The following is an 18,227-nucleotide window of genomic DNA, read 5'->3' as shown; positions in this document are numbered from 1 at the left end:
GTTAAGTATAGAAGCAAATTTGTTATGTCAAAAAGAAATTGATCAAAAACTTTGTACTGTATTTATTGGCGTATAACACTCACTTTTTCACCATGAAAATTGGGTGCAAATAGCATGTGCGTGTTATACACCAATACTTCAATTTTAACTGCCTCGGAGGGGACAGGGAAGGGGGCGGGATGAGCGCCATCAGATTACATACAGTGAGAAACTCCTGTTTACTTTGTTGCCTCTGTAATAGGAAGTCCCGTCTCCTGGGGCGCCGTTGGACCACTGTTCTGTCTATCATAGGAGATTCTCACTGTATTTAATCTGTCTGCGCTCATCCTGCCCCCCTCCCCGTCCCCTCTAGGCTGCAGATGGGCATCGATCAGGCTGCACTGATGGTAATGGTAAAGCTGTTGCATTGATGGCACTTGTGAGGCTGCATTGATGTGGACTGATGGGGCTGCATTGATGGCACTTGTGAGGCTGCAGATGGGCATTGATCAGGCTGCATTAATGGCAATGGTGAGGCTGCAGATGGGCACTGACCCTTATTTTGCTTCAAAGTTCCTTATTTAAAATTTAAGTTTTTTTCCTGAAACTTCCCTCTTAAAATGAATGTGCGTGTTATACGCCGATAAATATGGTAATTAAAAAATCCAGAAGAAAATTTTTAAAAATGTATATAAATATTAAGGAATTAAAGTAAGTAATTTGGTTACAGGGTTTTAAGTTCAAAGTGAAAATTTATTATCATTAAAGTGAGAATTTTTTGAGAAAAAGAGTTTTGAGTAATTTTTTTGTATTTGTTCACATCAGAGAGTGAATTTGTGAACATCAAAGTAAGAATTGTTAACTCAGGGTAAAAAATTATTCTTTCTAATTATCATTTATCAAAGAAGTGATTTTTGCACATCATTTCCAAAAAAAAGGTCTCAGTTGCTTGACTTTGATCTATGCCCAGTATGTTAAATAAATAAAATGCATATAGTTGTAGAGTCTGGGCCAGGAAGAAAACTGAAGGTTTATCAAATTTTAAACTTTTATTTCGCTTTCAGCATTTATTGAACCTTAAAGGAGTTGTAAATTCTGAAGGTTTTCTATCTTAATGCATTCTATGCATTAAGATAAAAAGCCTTCTGTGTGCAGCAGCTCCCCTCGGACCCCCTAATACTTATCTGAGCCTCATCTCTGTCCAGCGTTATCCACGAGTGTCTCGGCCATCCAAGACTCTCCCGCCATTGGCTCCTGCTGCCGCCAATCAAAGTCAGTCAGCCAATTAGGAGAGAGAGGGGGCAGGCGGGGCCGGCTTGGGCCGCAGCTCTGTGTCTGAATGGACACAGGGAGCTGTGACTCGGCTCGGGTGCCCCCATAGCAAGCTGCTTGCTGTGGGGGCACTCAACAGGAGGGAGGGGCCAGGAGCACAAAAAAGGGACCCAAGAAGAGGAGGATCCGGGCTGCTCTCTGTAAAACCACTGCACAGTGCAGGTAAGTACAACGTGTTTCTTATTTTTATTTAAAAAAAAAAAACAAGACTTTACAATCACTTTAAAGGAATAGTTAATTTTTTACAAAAAACTGCCTATGCAGGTAAGGGGTGTTTGCACATAAAAAAATGGTACAGCTCTGACTAAAGTTGAAACTTGCCCTTGCTATAGGTGTAGGCCATATACATACCCTGAAGCCTGACTAGAATACTCTCAGTACATTGCTAGGACTTTGCTAAGAGAGGCCTATTCATTACTGCTCGCCTAATGGGGGCAGAGGTAGCAATAAAAACAGGTGTTCTAATCCATCTCCACACTGTTGAGAACTAAAAACAAAGTTTTGCCTTTAGTTATACTATAGTTTCAACTGCACCACAAAGTGAAATCTCTATTCAATTATTTTTATATATTACCCCTCTGCCAATCCCTCCATTGGCTGCCACTCAACCAACAAAGTAAATTCAAAATACTAACAATAACTTACAAAGCCATCCACAACCTGGCCCCCAGCTACATCTCTAACCTAGTCTCAAAATACCAACCTAATCGTTCTCTTCGCTCCTCCCAAGACCTCCTGCTTTCTAACTCCTTGTCACCCAATCCCAGGCTCGCCTTCAGGACTTCTCCAGAGCCTCTCCCATCCTCTGGAATGCTCTACCCCAATCTGTCCGACTTTCTCCTACTTTGTCCACTTTCAGAGAATCCCTGAAAACTCATCTCTTCAGAGAAGCCTATCTGGCCCCACTTAACAACTGTACATTTACTTTTTCCATCAGCAAGTCCCCCACAGTTATTACCTCTTGTATACCTTGACCTTCCCTTTTAGATTGTAAGCTTTAAGGAGCAGGGCCCTCTGATTCTTACTGTATTAAAGTGTATTGTAGTTTTACTGTCTACCCTCCAGTTGTTAAGCGCTGCGTAAACTGTTGGTGCTATATAAATCCTGTATTATAATAATAATAATAATAATAATAATAATAATAATAAGATTTAAAACACATTCACCCATTCATCCATGTCTCCACACTTAACTACCTTCTGCCCACTGTATAGACAAATAACAATAACAAATGCTCTGTTGCTCTGGGACAAGGTTCTATAATGCTGCCTAAATCTCCCACAGCAATCGTAGGTGCACTGTGTCACTGGGATACAGCATGACCCCAATCTCGGTAAAGAGCTGATGACGCGGCTCTTTACCCATGTGATCAGCTGTGTCCAATCACAGCTGATCACATGTAAACACTGACAGAGTGTGAGGAGAAGAGCGCTGGTCAGCTGCATTTCCTCACAGGGGAGACGTGAAAAGATCATCGGTGCCCTGATGATCAATGCAGCCCCAACAGTGATGCCAATCTGTGCTCATCAGTGCTGCCTTTCAGTGCTTGCTGATCAGTGCCACCTATCATTGCCCATAAATGCCGCCTATCAGTGATCATCAGTGCTGCATATTAGTACCTCCTCATCGGTGCCCTTCAGTGACGCTGTCTCAGTTCCCATCAATGCAACCTCATCAGCGCACATCAGTAAAGGAGTAAAATAACTTATTTACAAATTTTCTGAAAAAAAAATTAAAAATTTTTTTCTACATTTTCAGTCTTTTTTTTTTTTTTTTTTAGCAAAAAAATAAATAAAAACCCAGTGGTAATTAAATACCACATAAAGAAAGCTCTATCTGTGTGAAAAAAATATAAAAATTTAATTTGGGTACAGCGTTGCATGACCGCACAATTGTCATTCAAAGTGTGACGACAGCACTGAAAGCTGAAAATTGGCCTGGACAGGAAGGGGGTAAAAGTGCCCTGTATTGAAGCGGTAAAAGGATAAGTTCACCTTTACAAAAAAATAATATATGCACATTTTTTTGCAGGTAAAAAATATGCATTTTTTTGTTAGAAACCTGTGTAAAGCATCACACCCATGATCAACAAATCGTGGGTCTAATGCCACTGTCCTGCAGACTGTCTGTCTATCTGTCTGCCCGTACCTCTGATATGGGCAGACAGTTGCACTCTGACAGGAATACCTAATGAATAAAAAATAAATGGAACCGGCGCCACTAATAAAACAAAAAGAAAAAAAGGGTTGCTGCACCTGAAATTAGTGAAGACTAATGAAGAATGAATGCTGTGGTAAAGGGCGCTCCCAACACAATCATTAAAATGCAAAAAGTGGTTTATACAAATAATATGTATACATTCAAAACCGTGTATAAACGTGTATTGGTGAATGGCTTCACTTTATACATATGCACAAATGTCTCAGAAAAAATAATTAATATATTTATGATTGCTCAAACAAATATATCATGATATCATAAAAAGTTCAAAACAGCTCCAAAAAGCTTTCTAGATGATTCCACTCCAACACCAAGTGAGAAATAAAATCCGTCTTCCAAATAATATTCGTGACTTTTCACCCAAAGTGACAACAAATTGCGCTCACCAGATGTCCCTGGCCGGCAAGTGACCATAAGACATGAAGTACCTCCTCGAATTCTGGAAACCATTCAACGATCTTTTTCCAATCAATTGTTCACATTTGTGGTGAACTAGGTCGAATGACGTCACTTCCACTGGGGTGGGGTTGTGTAATGCATAGTATATACCGATGGTCAGATAGCGCTGTCTGAACGGACTTCCACCGCACTAGGTGTTTCTGATATATTGATGCACCCCCCTGCTGGAAATATTGTAAGTGACATTTTTACATAAACATAAACAAATACAAAAATACAAAACATAAACAAATGATACTACACTATATCTGCCTTCCCTGGCTCTTTCTGGCAGAGCTTGATTTTCAGATGTGGGAGATTGGAGTGGAGGATAGATAACAAAGATTTGATCTAGCTGTTCCCAGGCTCATTTGACCTAGTTCACCACACATGTGAACGATTGATTGGAAAAAGTTCATTGAATGGTTTCCAGGATTCGAGGAGGTACTTCATGTCTTATGGTCACTTTCTGTCCAGGGCCATATGGTGAGCGCAATTTGTTGTCACTTTGGGTGAAAAGTCACGAATATGGTTGCCACCTCATCCCTTTAAACCCGAACACATATGAATTACACAGGTTCTGTGGCTGATTAAGGTGGTAATTAAACTCACTTGGTGCCTTATCTGCATTTAATTAGCCTCAGAACGTGTGTAATTCATATGTGTTCGGGTTTAAAGGGATGAGGTGGCAACTTTTTGGAGCTCTTTTGAACTTTTCGGCCCGATTCACACTGGAAACAGCTGCAGATCGCACAGGAGAGCGGTGCGTCCCTGTCCCTCGTTTCACAAATCAGGGCAGAATCTATGCCTGAATTCGGCCCTGAAAGGGAGCCAAAGACGCAGAGCATTTCTGTGCAGTGCGCTTTGCAGCCGCAATGGAGATATGTGAACCGGTTCCATAGGGAGCCAGTCACATTCTCCTGCTATGCAACCTTAATGATATCATGATATATTTGTTTGAGCAATCATAAATATATTAATTATTTTCTCTGAGACCTTTGTGCATATGTATAAAGTGAAGCCATTCACTAATACATGTTTATGCACGTTTTTGAATGTATACATACTAATTGTATAAACCACTTTTTGAATTTTAATGATTGCATTGGGTGTGCCCTTTACCACAGCATTCAGGAATACCTAATGGACTACCACAGTGCTCAACAGCTCCCTGGTAGGGATGAGCCGAACACCCCCCTGTTCGGTTCGCACCAGAACATGCGAACAGGAAAAAAGTTCGTTCGAACACGCGAACACCGTTAAAGTCTATGGGACACGAACATGAATAATCAAAAGTGCTAATTTTAAAGGCTAATATGCAAGTTATTGTCAAAAAAAGTGTTTGGGGACCTGGGTCCTGCCCCAGGGGACATGGATCAATGCAAAAAAAAGTTTTAAAAACGGCCGTTTTTTCAGGAGCAGTGATTTTAATAATGCTTAAAGTCAAACAATAAAAGTGTAATATCCCTTTAAATTTCGTACCTGGGGGGTGTCTATAGTATGCCTGTAAAGGGGCGCATGTTTCCTGTGTTTAGAACAGTCTGACAGCAAAATGACATTTTGAAGGAAAAAACTCATTTAAAACTACCCGCGGCTATTGCATTGCCGACAATACACATAGAAGTTCATTGATAAAAACGGCATGGGAATTCCCCAAAGGGGGACCCCAAACCAAAATTAAAAAAAAAAAATGACGTGGGAGTCCCCCTAAATTCCATACCAGGCCCTTCAGGTCTGGTATGGATATTAAGGGGAACCCCGGCCAAAATTAAAAAAAAAAAATGACGTGGGGTTCCCCCTAAATTCCATACCAGACCCTTCAGGTCTGGTATGGATTTTAAGGGGAACCCGCGCCAAAAAAAAAAAAAAAAACGGCGTGGGGTCCCCCCAAAAATCCATACCAGACCCTTATCCGAGCACGCAACCTGGCAGGCCGCAGGAAAAGAGGGGGGGACGAGAGTGCGGCCCCCCCCTCCTGAACCATACCAGGCCACATGCCCTCAACATTGGGAGGGTGCTTTGGGGTAGCCCCCCAAAACACCTTGTCCCCATGTTGATGAGGACAAGGGCCTCATCCCCACAACCCTGGCCGGTGGTTGTGGGGGTCTGCGGGCGGTAGGCTTATCGGAATCTGGAAGCCCCCTTTAACAAGGGGACCCCCAGATCCCGGCCCCCCCCCTGTGTGAAATGGTAAGGGGGTACTTACCCCTACCATTTCACTAAAAAACTGTCAAAAATGTTAAAAATGATAAGAGACAGTTTTTGACAATCCCTTTATTTAAATGCTTCTTCTTTCTTCTATCTTCCTTCATCTTCTGGTTCTTCTGGTTCTTCTGGCTCTTCTGGTTCTTCCTCCGGCGTTCTCGTCCAGCATCTCCTCCGGCGTCTTCTATCTTCTTCTCCTCGGGCCGCTCCGCACCCATGGCATGGGGGGAGGCTCCCACTCTTCTCTTCTTCTTTTCTTCTCTTCTTCTCTTCTTCATTTTCTTCTGCGGGCCGCTCCGCATCCATGCTGGCATGGAGGGAGGCTCCCGCTGTGTGACGGCGCTCCTCGTCTGACAGTTCTTAAATAACGGGGGCGGGGCCACCCGGTGACCCCGCCCCCCTCTGACGCACGGGACATGACGGGACTTCCCTGTGGCATTCCCTGTGACGTCACAGGGAAGTCCCGTCAAGTCACCGTGCGTCAGTCACCGCGCGCCCCCCGTTATTTAAGAACTGTCAGACGAGGAGCGCCGTCACACAGCGGGAGCCTCCCTCCATGCCAGCATGGATGCGGAGCGGCCCGGAGAAGAAAATGAAGAAGAGAAGAAGAGAAGAAAAGAAGAAGAGAAGAGCGGGAGCCTCCCCCCATGCCATGGGTGCGGAGCGACCCGAGGAGAAGAAGATAGAAGACGCCGCGGAGGAGATGCTGGACGAGAACGCCGGAGGAAGAACCAGAAGAGCCAGAAGAACCAGAAGAACCAGAAGAACCAGAAGAACCAGAAGATGAAGGAAGATAGAAGAAAGAAGAAGCATTTAAATAAAGGAATTGTCAAAAACTGTCTCTTGTCATTTTTAACATTTTTGACACTTTTTTAGTGAAATGGTAGGGGTAAGTACCCCCTTACCATTTCACACAGGGGGGGGCCGGGATCTGGGGGTCCCCTTGTTAAAGGGGGCTTCCAGATTCCGATAAGCCCCCCGCCCGCAGACCCCCACAACCACCAGCCAGGGTTGTGGGGATGAGGCCCTTGTCCTCATCAACATGGGGACAAGGTGTTTTGGGGGGCTACCCCAAAGCACCCTCCCAATGTTGAGGGCATGTGGCCTGGTACGGTTCAGGAGGGGGGGCCACACTCTCGTCCCCCCCTCTTTTCCTGCGGCCTGCCAGGTTGCATGCTCGGATAAGGGTCTGGTATGGATTTTTGGGGGGACCCCACGCCGTTTTTTTCTTTTTTTTTGGCGCGGGGTTCCCCTTAAAATCCATACCAGACCTGAAGGGTCTGGTATGGAATTTAGGGGGAACCCCACGTCATTTTTTTTTTTAAATTTTGGCCGGGGTTCCCCTTAATATCCATATCAGACCTGAAGGGCCTGGTATGGAATTTAGGGGGACTCCTACGTCATTTTTTTTTTTTTTAATTTTGGTTCGGGGTTCCCTTTGGGGAATTCCCATGCCGTTTTTATCAATGAACTTCTATGTGTATTGTCGGCAATGCAATAGCCGCGGGTAGTTTTAAATGAGTTTTTTCCTTCAAAATGTCATTTTGCTGTCAGACTGTTCTAAACACGGGAAACATGCGCCCCTTTACAGGCATACTATAGACACCCCCAGGTACGAAATTTAAAGGGATATTACACTTTTATTGTTTGACTTTAAGCATTATTAAAATCACTGCTCCTGAAAAAACGTCCGTTTTTAAAACTTTTTTTTGCATTGATCCATGTCCCCTGGGGCAGGACCCAGGTCCCCAAACACTTTTTATGACAATAACTTGCATATTAGCCTTTAAAATTAGCACTTTTGATTTCTCCCATAGACTTTTAAAGGGTGTTCCGCGGCATTCGAATTTGCCGCGAACACCCCTAATTGTTCGCTGTTCGGCGAACTTGCGAACAGCCAATGTTCGAGTCGAACATGAGTTCGACTTGAACTTGAAGCTCATCCCTACTCCCTGGTAGTTCATTGAGAAATACAAGCCAACAGCCGCAAAGGCTGTCGGTACTTGTAGTTTTCACATTCACAGAACACTGTGAATGAATGACGCGGAAGGAAGGAGCCCTGAATGGCAGTATTTTCTTGAGATTGTGACAGTGAGCGGGAGGAGAATATTCCCCACTCACTGTCAAAATGGGGGATGGGGGCGTGCGGGGGCCGGTGCATCTGTAACATGTTACACCCTGAATATGGGTGTAACATTTTACAAAAGGTGAATTTATCCTTTCATTTTCTTGAGATATCACTATGAAAAACACCCCTCTAGCATTTCGTAAGGGCAGAAAATTCATGTAGCATTTACTCACTGGAATCCATCTGCCCTTAACTCAAGCATGCATGCAGAAGGATGTTCTTAGCTGAGAAAGCCCCTCCTTCCCTCCTCCAGATAACTGAAATAACAAAATGCCCATGAAGACTCCAGGGATGTATGATGTAATTTTGGCCTAGGCCAGAAGCCAGGAAGCATTTAAAGAAATGTCAAAAAGGTTTAAAACAAGTAAATATAATATAAATTCTTATCTATTTACTAATGCTAGCAGCATAAGGATTAAAGTAGTTAATCTTCACGGGGGAGGAGCCGGTGCGCAGCATGTGAGGACGACAGGGACAGAGCTCCATCCATAGATCCCTGATCCTGCCTTGATTCTGGGAGCAATCTGCCCGATTTTGCTCCGAATTGCGGGAGAATGTGTGCAGGACGATCGCGGGCACCGCTGACGATGGTCAAATATGGGCCACCACCGCAGAAAACGACCAAGGAATGTCTGGCATGGTTCGCCTGGGGATCCCAAGATAGTGTCAGCGGCCCCAGAGGGCACAGTTGAAGTGTAGGGGGAGATCTTTGGACATGCTAGAGCAGCATACCAGGAGCTCAGGCTGGGCCCATATTGCTGGGGCTTACCATGCTATTTTCTCCTCTTATGCCTGAGGGGTTTCTACCTTGGTTACTAAAGCAATGCCTATAGCTATACAGGCGATAAAATCGGATATTAAGGGAAGATATCTTATTCTGGTTGTCAAAATAATGAATAAGTGCCTGACGTTTGTGAATTTATATGTTCCTCCTCTCTTCACGTTTTCTCATCTAGCTGATATGTTACAAGCTACATTTGATATAGCGGAATGCAGGGTTTTCATTTTGGGGGATTTTAATGCAGTGGCGGATCCGGCTATGGATAGGCTAAGAGCATCTCCTGGGACTCCAGCCCCCTTGGCGGGATGGTTGTCTACCTAAGGCTTCCAGGATGTATGGCGGTTTCTTCATCCAGACACCAAGGAATATTCTTGCTTCTCTGAAACTCATAAATCAATGTCCAGAATAGACTGTCCTTGCTGAAGAGGATGGATTGGAGTTAGTGAGCAAGGTGGCATATTTGCCTAGAGCGCTGTCTGACCATTCTCCCATTATACTAGACCTTAGGTTGGGACATAAACCTGGGATCTGCCACTGGCGCATGGAAGCTAGTTGGTTACAGGGGAATATGTGAAGATTAAATGTACTCAAGCTATTGGTACCTTTTGGGTTGAGAATGAGAAGGTGGGCTCCCCCTCCTTCAGTGGGAGGCCTTCAAAGCCACTCTAAGAGGGGTTTTCATGATGGAAGTGAGTGAGTTTAAGAAGCAGCCTGCCTCTGGGTGAAAGAGAAGGAAGCAGCGGTATCACTGGCGGAGGCAGAATATGTTAGGACCCCGACTGGGAAGGAATTGCTGGACTTGCAGGGAAAAACTAGGGAATACCGTGCCCTCCTGACTGATCAGACCACTAAACTCAGGCTTGCTCAAAGGTGGCGCATATTTGAGTTTGGGGACAAGAACAGTAGACTGCTGGCGTACCTGGCCCGACCGGAATATGTCCCTATATATAAAAACAGGCACAGGACAGAAGTATGTGAGTCAGGAGATATTTTACATGTCTTTGCTTAATTTTACAGGGAACTGTATGTGTCGTGCACCTCTTGGGGGGGGGGGGGAGCATTGGAGACCTACTTATCAAGTATTGATCTGCCAGTACTGATTACCGAAGACAGCACCATTCTGGAAAAAGATATTACTGTGGAGGAGGTAGCAGTGCCAATCTCCTTTTTTGCTCCCTGGAAATCTCCTGGTCTGGATGGTCTCCCCTCGGAGTGGTACAACACCTTTAGGGATAGTTTAGCACCCGTTTGTTGAGAGTGTTTGAAGCGGCCAGATCAGATGGTAGACTGCCGCTTTCCATGAGAGAGGCTCTGATGGTTCTGTTCCCAAAAGGGGGAAGGATCCTAGGCTGTGTGACTCCTACCTCCTGATCTCGCTGATGAATGTGGACACAAAGATACTGGCCAAAATTATAGCAGGGAGGTTACAGATGGTGATACTAAAGCTTGTGAATGTGGCTCAGACGGGATTTATCCCAGATAGGTGTGCTCAAATGAATATTAGGAGACTCAGTGGAGTGGCCTTTCGGGTTCTGGAGTCCTATGGGTTTGGCCCTGTATTCACCTCTTGTGTGAAACTTCTATACATCGAACCCTTAGTAAGATTACGGGTTAATTGTATTATCTCAGAACCTTTCCCTATTTTCCGTGGGACTAGACAGGGGTGCCCATTGTCTCCACTCCTGTTTGCCCTGGCCATAGAACCCCTAGCAACTAAGTTGAGGTCTCGTGATACTTTCTCTGGCCTCCGGTTGGGGCAGCTGGAGGAACGCGTATCCTTGTATACACATGACATGCTGCTGTATTTGCAGGATCTGGGTCGCTCACTCTCAGTGGCCTTTGGGTTGATTCAGGAATTTGGGGACTTCTCTGGCTTCAGGATTAACTGGGCCAAGTCATCTCTATTTCCCATTGATGAACATGTGGTGGCCACTACTGATTGCCCCATTCCGCTGTCGGGATCTTTTAAATATCTAGGGATTTAGATACAGCTCCCCATCTCTAGATTTTTGGAGCTGAATTTGACACTGAGTATAGGAGTTCTTCGGGAGAAGGCGCAAAAATGGCAGAAGCTACCACTTACAGTGATGGGTAAAATAAATGTATTTAAAATGATTTTTATCCCTATTTTTGTACATCCTCTCTAACTCACCTGTCTATGAGTCGAAGCAGGTCTTTAGGAACGTATGCCCTGTACACGTGATCAGATTGTGTTGTTGGAAATTCCGATTGTGTGTGGGCTCCATCTGACTTTTTCCATCAGAATTTCCGACACACAAAGTTTGAGAGCAGGCTATAAAATTTTCCGACAACAAAATCCGATCGTTTAAATTCCGATCGTGTGTGTACACAAATCCGACGCACAAAGTGCCACGCATGCTCAGAATAAATTAAGAGACAAAGCTATTGGCTACTGCCCCATTTATAGTCCTGACGTACGTGTTTTACGTCACCGCATTCAGAACGATCAGATTTTCCGACAACTTTGTGCGACCGTGTGTATGCAAGACAAGTTTGAGCCAATATCCGTCGGAAAAAATCCATGGAATTAGTTGTCAGAATGTCTGATCAATGTCCGATCGTGTGTACAGGGCAATAAACTCTGTGGTGGTAGGATTTTTGTGGGGTTTTCGAGCCCCCTGGGTGTCCATTGCCGTATTGAAATTGCCTGTCACGATGGGGGGACTGGCCTTTCCGGATTTGCGAGCCTACTTCTTTGCAGCAGGGCTGTCCTTCCTGCATTGGACATTTTTTCCTCAGATCCCTAATGGAGAGGCGTATCTAGTGAAAATGGCCCCTATGGCAAGCCCTGAAACTGCGCCCCTGTCAAAAAATTTGAAACCCATCTTTGAGATAACCTTAACAAAAAAAAAAACAGCTAACAAAACTACAAGTCAAGCTCTTTAATGCTCTTTAATCTTTAAATTAACAAATTATGGATTGGCACTGATGAGCGACACTAATGGGCACTGATAGGCAGCTTGGATGAGCTGCACTGATAGGCAGCACTGATGGGCACTAAAAGGCAGCACTGATGGGCACTGATAGGCAGCACTGATGGGCTGCACTGATTTGTGGCATTTATGGGCACTGATAAGGCAGCAGTGATGAGACAGCACTAACACTGATAGGCGGCACTGTTGAGTGGCACTGATGAGCACTAATAGGTGACACTGGCACTGACAGGTGGCACTGATGAGCTGCACTGATAGGTGGCACTGGCACTGATAGGTGACACTGGCACTGACAGGTGGCACTAATGAGCTGCACTGATAGGTGGCACTGTCTGATAGGTGACACTGGCACTGATAGGTGGCACTGATGAGCTGCACTGATATAGGTGGCAGTGATAGGTGACACTGGCACTGATAGGTGGCACTATCTAGCCCCATTTGGGGGGGGCTTTGGTGACCTATCAGGGTTCTAAACAGACCCCTAATATCTCACTTTTGAGACAGAAAAAGGGACTGAGAACAGAGATTCCCCAGTCCCTTTCTCTGCAGCCTCAGCTGCACTGGACAGTGAATGAATGGGAAGTGCTCTGTACTGAGCGGCTTACCATTCATTCACAAACTGAATCATAGCAACCCCCCCTTTCCCCTGCAGCAGCTGACAGGAGAGAACAGAGGGAAGCTATCAGTGTTGCAAGGAGCCATCGCAGAGCGAAACAAGACGGGTGGCAATCCTGTCTCTCTTCACACCTGGTCCGGCCGACTTCTCCTACCTGGGGCCTGGGAACTGGGTGCAGTGCTCCTTCTGCAGCATTCTCCTGAGTGAGCCAAGAGCCACGGACTGGTGGTGTCTCTTCCTCTTGAGAACCAAGCTGGGCAACAGACCACGCAGTGTGGGACACTATCACTTTCACTTTCAAATGCAGGCAGAGTGATCTACTGCACTAAATCCCTAGCCTGCCTTAGTTTATTAATATAGAAGGGGCCAGGGCTTTAGTTTAATTGTTGGGAGCCGCAATGCGGTGGATCACTCTGCCTGCACGCGAAAGTGGTGAAATAATCCCTATTTCTGCCCATTATTGGCCCTGAGTTGCGGACACCAATGCTCCCAGTGTCAGTTTCATTTAATATGGGGGGCACAGGATAATGTTGGGGGGTCCAGCCACTCACGAGCACCTTCTTCATATGGAACCCATGGCGCTTGCCATATGTGCCATACCCTGGTGCAGTTCGGTATAGGGGGAGTACAGGTACAGAATACCTCGTTGGAAAGGGTCCTGGGGTTTGCTGACCTGGTCAAAAGAATTTCCAGATACTATAGGGAAGTGGGCCCAGGGGACTCCGGGTTGATAGCGAAGGCCAGATCTCGTTGGGAAATGTTTATACCGGAATTGTCAGAGGAGATGTGGCAGGAGGCATTAGATACTTATCTGGGCTCTGTCATCTCTTCAACGGATAGGATGATACAGCTACGATACGTACATCAGATGTGTTATACACTGGTCAGAATATTCCGTATGAACAGGAGAGACTCCGATACTTGCCATAAATGTTTGGGGGTCGGATGGCTCTTTTCTTCATATGGTCTGGGAATGTGCCAAGGTGAGACCATTGTGGTCTATGGTGACTGAATTTATCGCAGATAACTTCGACCTTCCCAATATATGCTCTCCTTTGAGATGTCACTTGGGAATTTTTGACCAAGAGGTGTTCAATGAGCACACCAAACTGTTCCTCAGATTATTGTACTTTGGAGTTAGGAAGCTTATAGAGAGGAGATGGATTCACACGGAACGACTGACGTTAGGGATGTGGTTGTAAAAGCTGACATGCTTTTGTAGCATGACGTACAAGACCAGGGGAGCCTCTAGGACATTTAGGAAGGTTTGGTTTAGGTGGGTTGACTCAAAGGAGACACTGGCAGATGGGGCACACGAGTAAAGGCTGAAGAAGTATGTAGACAGAGCTATTATATATATGTGTGTGTCAAAAGTTGGTAAGTTGGTGGGAGGGACTTGAGGGTGGGGGTATAGACTCGGTTCTGTAAGTTATAAGATGAGGTGGTGAAATATTATACTCCTATATATTTTTTCATACCCGGGGGGGGGGGGGGGGGGGGGGTTGTATATAGTTTTTTTCTTACTTTAAAAAAAAAAAAGGCGCAATCACTGGAATACAGGTGGGAAAACTAGAATCTTATCGTCACACTTTCCCTGGACTGGGGAAGCGGTTTTATTATGCACTATGTAATGTTTTTTTTTGTTGTATCTGATGTTTCAAAATACCTGAAATTCTGTATGTGTATATTGTCTCTGCTGAATAAAAATTATAAAAAAAAAGTTTTAATTTTCATTGACAGATTTTAGTTCTGATTTATTTGGATAAATGAGTCATGCTATGAGTTTGGTATGTCTTGCACGCTTTGGGACACATGACACAATGAAAGCCTCTTGAGCCCCTATAGGGAAAGAGAGCCTTGACTGATGGGGGTATAGCCAGCAGCTGGGCGTAGGCAGTTGATGAGTGGTCATTCAAAATTGGTTAAGTTATGGGGGATGGGCTGGGCCTGAGCTCAGTAAAAGTACTGCCCCAGGGAATTCTGGGCCTTTTGAAGAAACATGGCTGGAAGAGCTGGAACAACCACTGGTAATTAAGATTTTTACAGAAGTATGTTTGTTACAATTATTGTTTCATTATGTCTTTCAGTGAAGAACCTGGCCTCCCCTCCATGGACCTCCTAGCTGGGGTTTGGAAGCTGCTGAACAGAGGTCATGCTGACTGGTTCATTCCCCTCCTCTCCCCCGACCTGTCTTCCACCCCGGCCGCCCCCTCACCTGAGGATTCTGATGGGAATCCTCTGGCCTCCCGGGCCCGGAGGCGTTCGCCTGCCATCCTGCCAGAGTCACTGGTAATGATGGCGCTGGCTCTCCTTCCCCTGCGGCACCCTGGTTTTCTGCACGGCACCGCCGGGGGTTCCTCCCGACTGGTCCCTCCGCCTGTGGTTACTCCTCCCAGCTGTGCCTTCACCTGGCTTGCTTATTCCCAGAGTCTGAGAAGTTCTGCCCAGAGTACACCAGCCTCTCAGAATCTGCCCGCTCCTGCCTCTTCTCCACAGCACTCTGTGCCTCCCACCCAGGTGGGAGCCGCGACTCTGGCTGCTTCTTTTTCCTTGCTGAGGGTACCAAAAGCTGCTGCTTCTTAGGCGGTCCACACGCTCCCTGGCTCCTCCCTCAGCGTGGCTTACAGGTCCCACTGCTAGATGGAGCGGATCTACTGTTCATCTTCCGGCGCCCCGGCTGGGCGGGGGATTTAAACATCCCACGTGCCCCTGCAGCACTGCATGTATCCTCTGCTTCTGCAGATCTCCCAGCGCCCAGATGGGTGGGAGATTCCAGCATTCAAAGCCCCCTGCCGGAACCGTCAGGTCTACTTCTCCTGATCATCTTCCAGTGCTCGGATGGGTGGGAGATTCCAGCATTCCACGCCTGATCATCTCCCAGTGCTCGGATGGGTGGGAGATTCCAGCATTATACGCCTGATCATCTCCCAGCGCCAGGCTGGGTGGGAGGTTTCCACGCCTTCCCCATATCTCGCTATCCCGGGTGGCTTTGCTGCACCCAGGGGTCCATCTCCTAGAGTCTTTGGTTGCTCCTGCGCAATGGCTGCTCACCGCCACCTGGGCTCATCAGTCAGTGGACTGGACCTGCACCCCCTGCATTACCCTGCTGTTCCTTCAGACGCTGGATGTCCCATGCATCTGCCAGCTACTCTCATGGACAATGCTACCGTGGCCGGACCTCCTGATTCTACTGATGGTCATCCTTCTTCAGCTCCGCTTCCACGCATGAGTGTGTATGACTGTAATTTAGTTTGGGGTAGGTCCTGTGACGATGCCGTATCGGGCCCATCAGACGGATGCTTATTCCAGTTGTCAAATCTGTTTTGTCTCATTCGGGTGTGTTGGCGCCTGTTACTAGTTTGGGTTCCATTGCGAGTGGCTCTCTGTGGGCGGTTTCGCACCGCGGGTGCCGATCATGTGCGATCTCTGAGCAATGCGAGTTCAGCCATACAGATGTGTGGCTGGGCTCGCATTCTATTCGCACAGAAAATGGTGCGGGACTTGTTTTTTCCCTGCGCTGGAGTTGGATCACGTGGGTGTTCCCACCTATGCGGTCCAATTCCTGTGCGAGTTTACAGTTCGCACTGCGATCTGTGGATTAAACTGGGGGTGTCATTAACTTTGTTGATGCCGCCCACAGCGGTTCTCAGGGGGTAGTGTGAGCTGCCTGCTGGAGGTATGCGATGCGGGTGCCGGAGCTGGAATTGCGCTGGTTCCCGCGTCGCACATATATGAGCCTAGGATCAAGGTAGCTACTTTTGACATGTGCCTTCCCAAAGTTTGTGCAATTTCTTGTTATATCTTTAGCTTTTCAGTAGCTTCCTTGAATGGATTGTTCACCAGGCAGCTGGCCTGAATTCTCTGCTACGCTAATTAGACGACTGTTGTCGGCCCAGCTGACAGTGGCCAGGGTTAGTAGCTCCTTCCTGTTTTTCCAGGATATACAGTGGGGACGGAAAGTATTCAGACCCCATTAAATTTTTCACTCTTTGTTATATTGCAGCCATTTGCTAAAATCATTTAAGTTCATTTTTTTCCTCATTAATGTACACACAGCACCCCATATTGACAGAAAAACACAGAATTGTTGACATTTTTGCAGATTTATTAAAAAAGAAAAACTGAAATATCACATGGTCCTAAGTATTCAGACCCTTTGCTCAGTATTTAGTAGAAGCACCCTTTTGATCTAATACAGCCATGAGTCTTTTTGGGAAAGATGCAACAAGTTTTTCACACCTGGATTTAGGGATCCTCTGCCATTCCTTCATGCAGATCCTTGGTGGACAGCCATTTTTAAGTCTCTCCAGAGATGCTCAATTGGGTTTAAGTCAGGGATCTGGCTGGGCCATTCAAGAACAGTCACGGAGTTGTTGTGAAGCCACTCCTTCGTTATTTTAGCTGTGTGCTTAGGGTAATTGTCTTGTTGGAAGGTAAACCTTCGACCCAGTCTGAGGTCCTGAGCACTCTGGAGAAAGTTTTCATCCAGGATATCCCTGTCTTTGGCCGCATTCATCTTTCCCTTGATTGCAACCAATCATCCTGCCCCTGCAGCTGAAAAACACCCCCACAGCATGATGCTGCCACCACCATGCTTCACTGTTGGGACTGTATTGGACAAGTGATGAGCAGTGCCTGGTTTTATCCACACATACCGCTTAGAATTAAGGCCATGCGGGCTTTCATGTGTCTTGCACTGAGGAGAGGCTTCCGTCGGGCCACTCTGCCATAAAGCCCGACTGCTGGAGGGCTGCAGTGATGGTTGACTTTCTACAACTTTCTCCCATCTCCTGACTGCAGCTCTGTTGCTCAGCCACAGTGATCTTTGGGTTCTTCTTTACCTCTCTCACCAAGGCTCTTCTCCCCCGATAGCTCAGTTTGGGCTGGACGGCCAGCTCTAGGAAGGGTTCTGGTCGTCCCAATGGTCTTCCACTGTGCTCTTAGGAACCTTAAGTGCAGCAGAAATTTTTTTGTAACCCTGGCCAGATCTGTGCCTTGCCACAATTCTGTCACTGAGCTCTTCAGGCAGTACCTTTGACCTTATGATTCTAATTCGCTCTGACATGCACTGTGAGCTGTAAGGTCTTATATAGACAGGTGTGTGGCTTTCCTATTCAAGTCCAATCAGTATAATCAAACACAGCTGGACTTCAATGAAGGTGTAGAACCATCTCAAGGATGATTTTTCAAATGATTTTACCAAATGGCTGCAATATAATAAAGAGTGAAAAATTTAAGGGGGTCTGAATACTTTCTGTCCCCACTGTATGTGATCGGCTCACTATTCTTTAGCTTCCTTGAATGGGTAGTTGTCTAGTCGGCTGGTTTGGATTTGCTGTTACATTTCTTGGATGATTTCCTTTTCATAGACCCAGACGACAGGCTCCTGTGGCTTCAGTGCCCCTCCTCCTTTTTTCCAGGGGGAATGGTCTGCTGAGTGTAGGTCGGTCTCACAGGCTCGCATGGCTTTGTTGCGCAACCTCACCCTACTAGGTATGTTCCAGGGATAGCTAACGATATCGCTGATGCTCTCTCCCGTTTTCAGCTTGATCGCTTTCGCTCCCTGGCTCTGCT

The 18,227-nt window shown here is 46.2% G+C and overlaps 1 long non-coding RNA gene across 3 annotated transcripts in view; it reads left to right on the top strand.

The window, feature by feature from the left end:
• The window catches only part of LOC141127227 (uncharacterized), a 56,990-nt gene that overhangs the window by 11,978 nt on the left and 26,785 nt on the right, over positions 1 to 18,227 (top strand). The window lies entirely within an intron of this gene.

This window comes from Aquarana catesbeiana, linkage group LG02 (genome assembly GCF_042186555.1).
Source record: "Aquarana catesbeiana isolate 2022-GZ linkage group LG02, ASM4218655v1, whole genome shotgun sequence".
In the NCBI taxonomy this organism is placed as follows: Eukaryota; Metazoa; Chordata; class Amphibia; order Anura; family Ranidae; genus Aquarana; species Aquarana catesbeiana.
The sequence above is the reverse complement of the archived record's forward strand: the minus strand, read 5'-3'. Positions and strand labels throughout refer to the sequence as shown.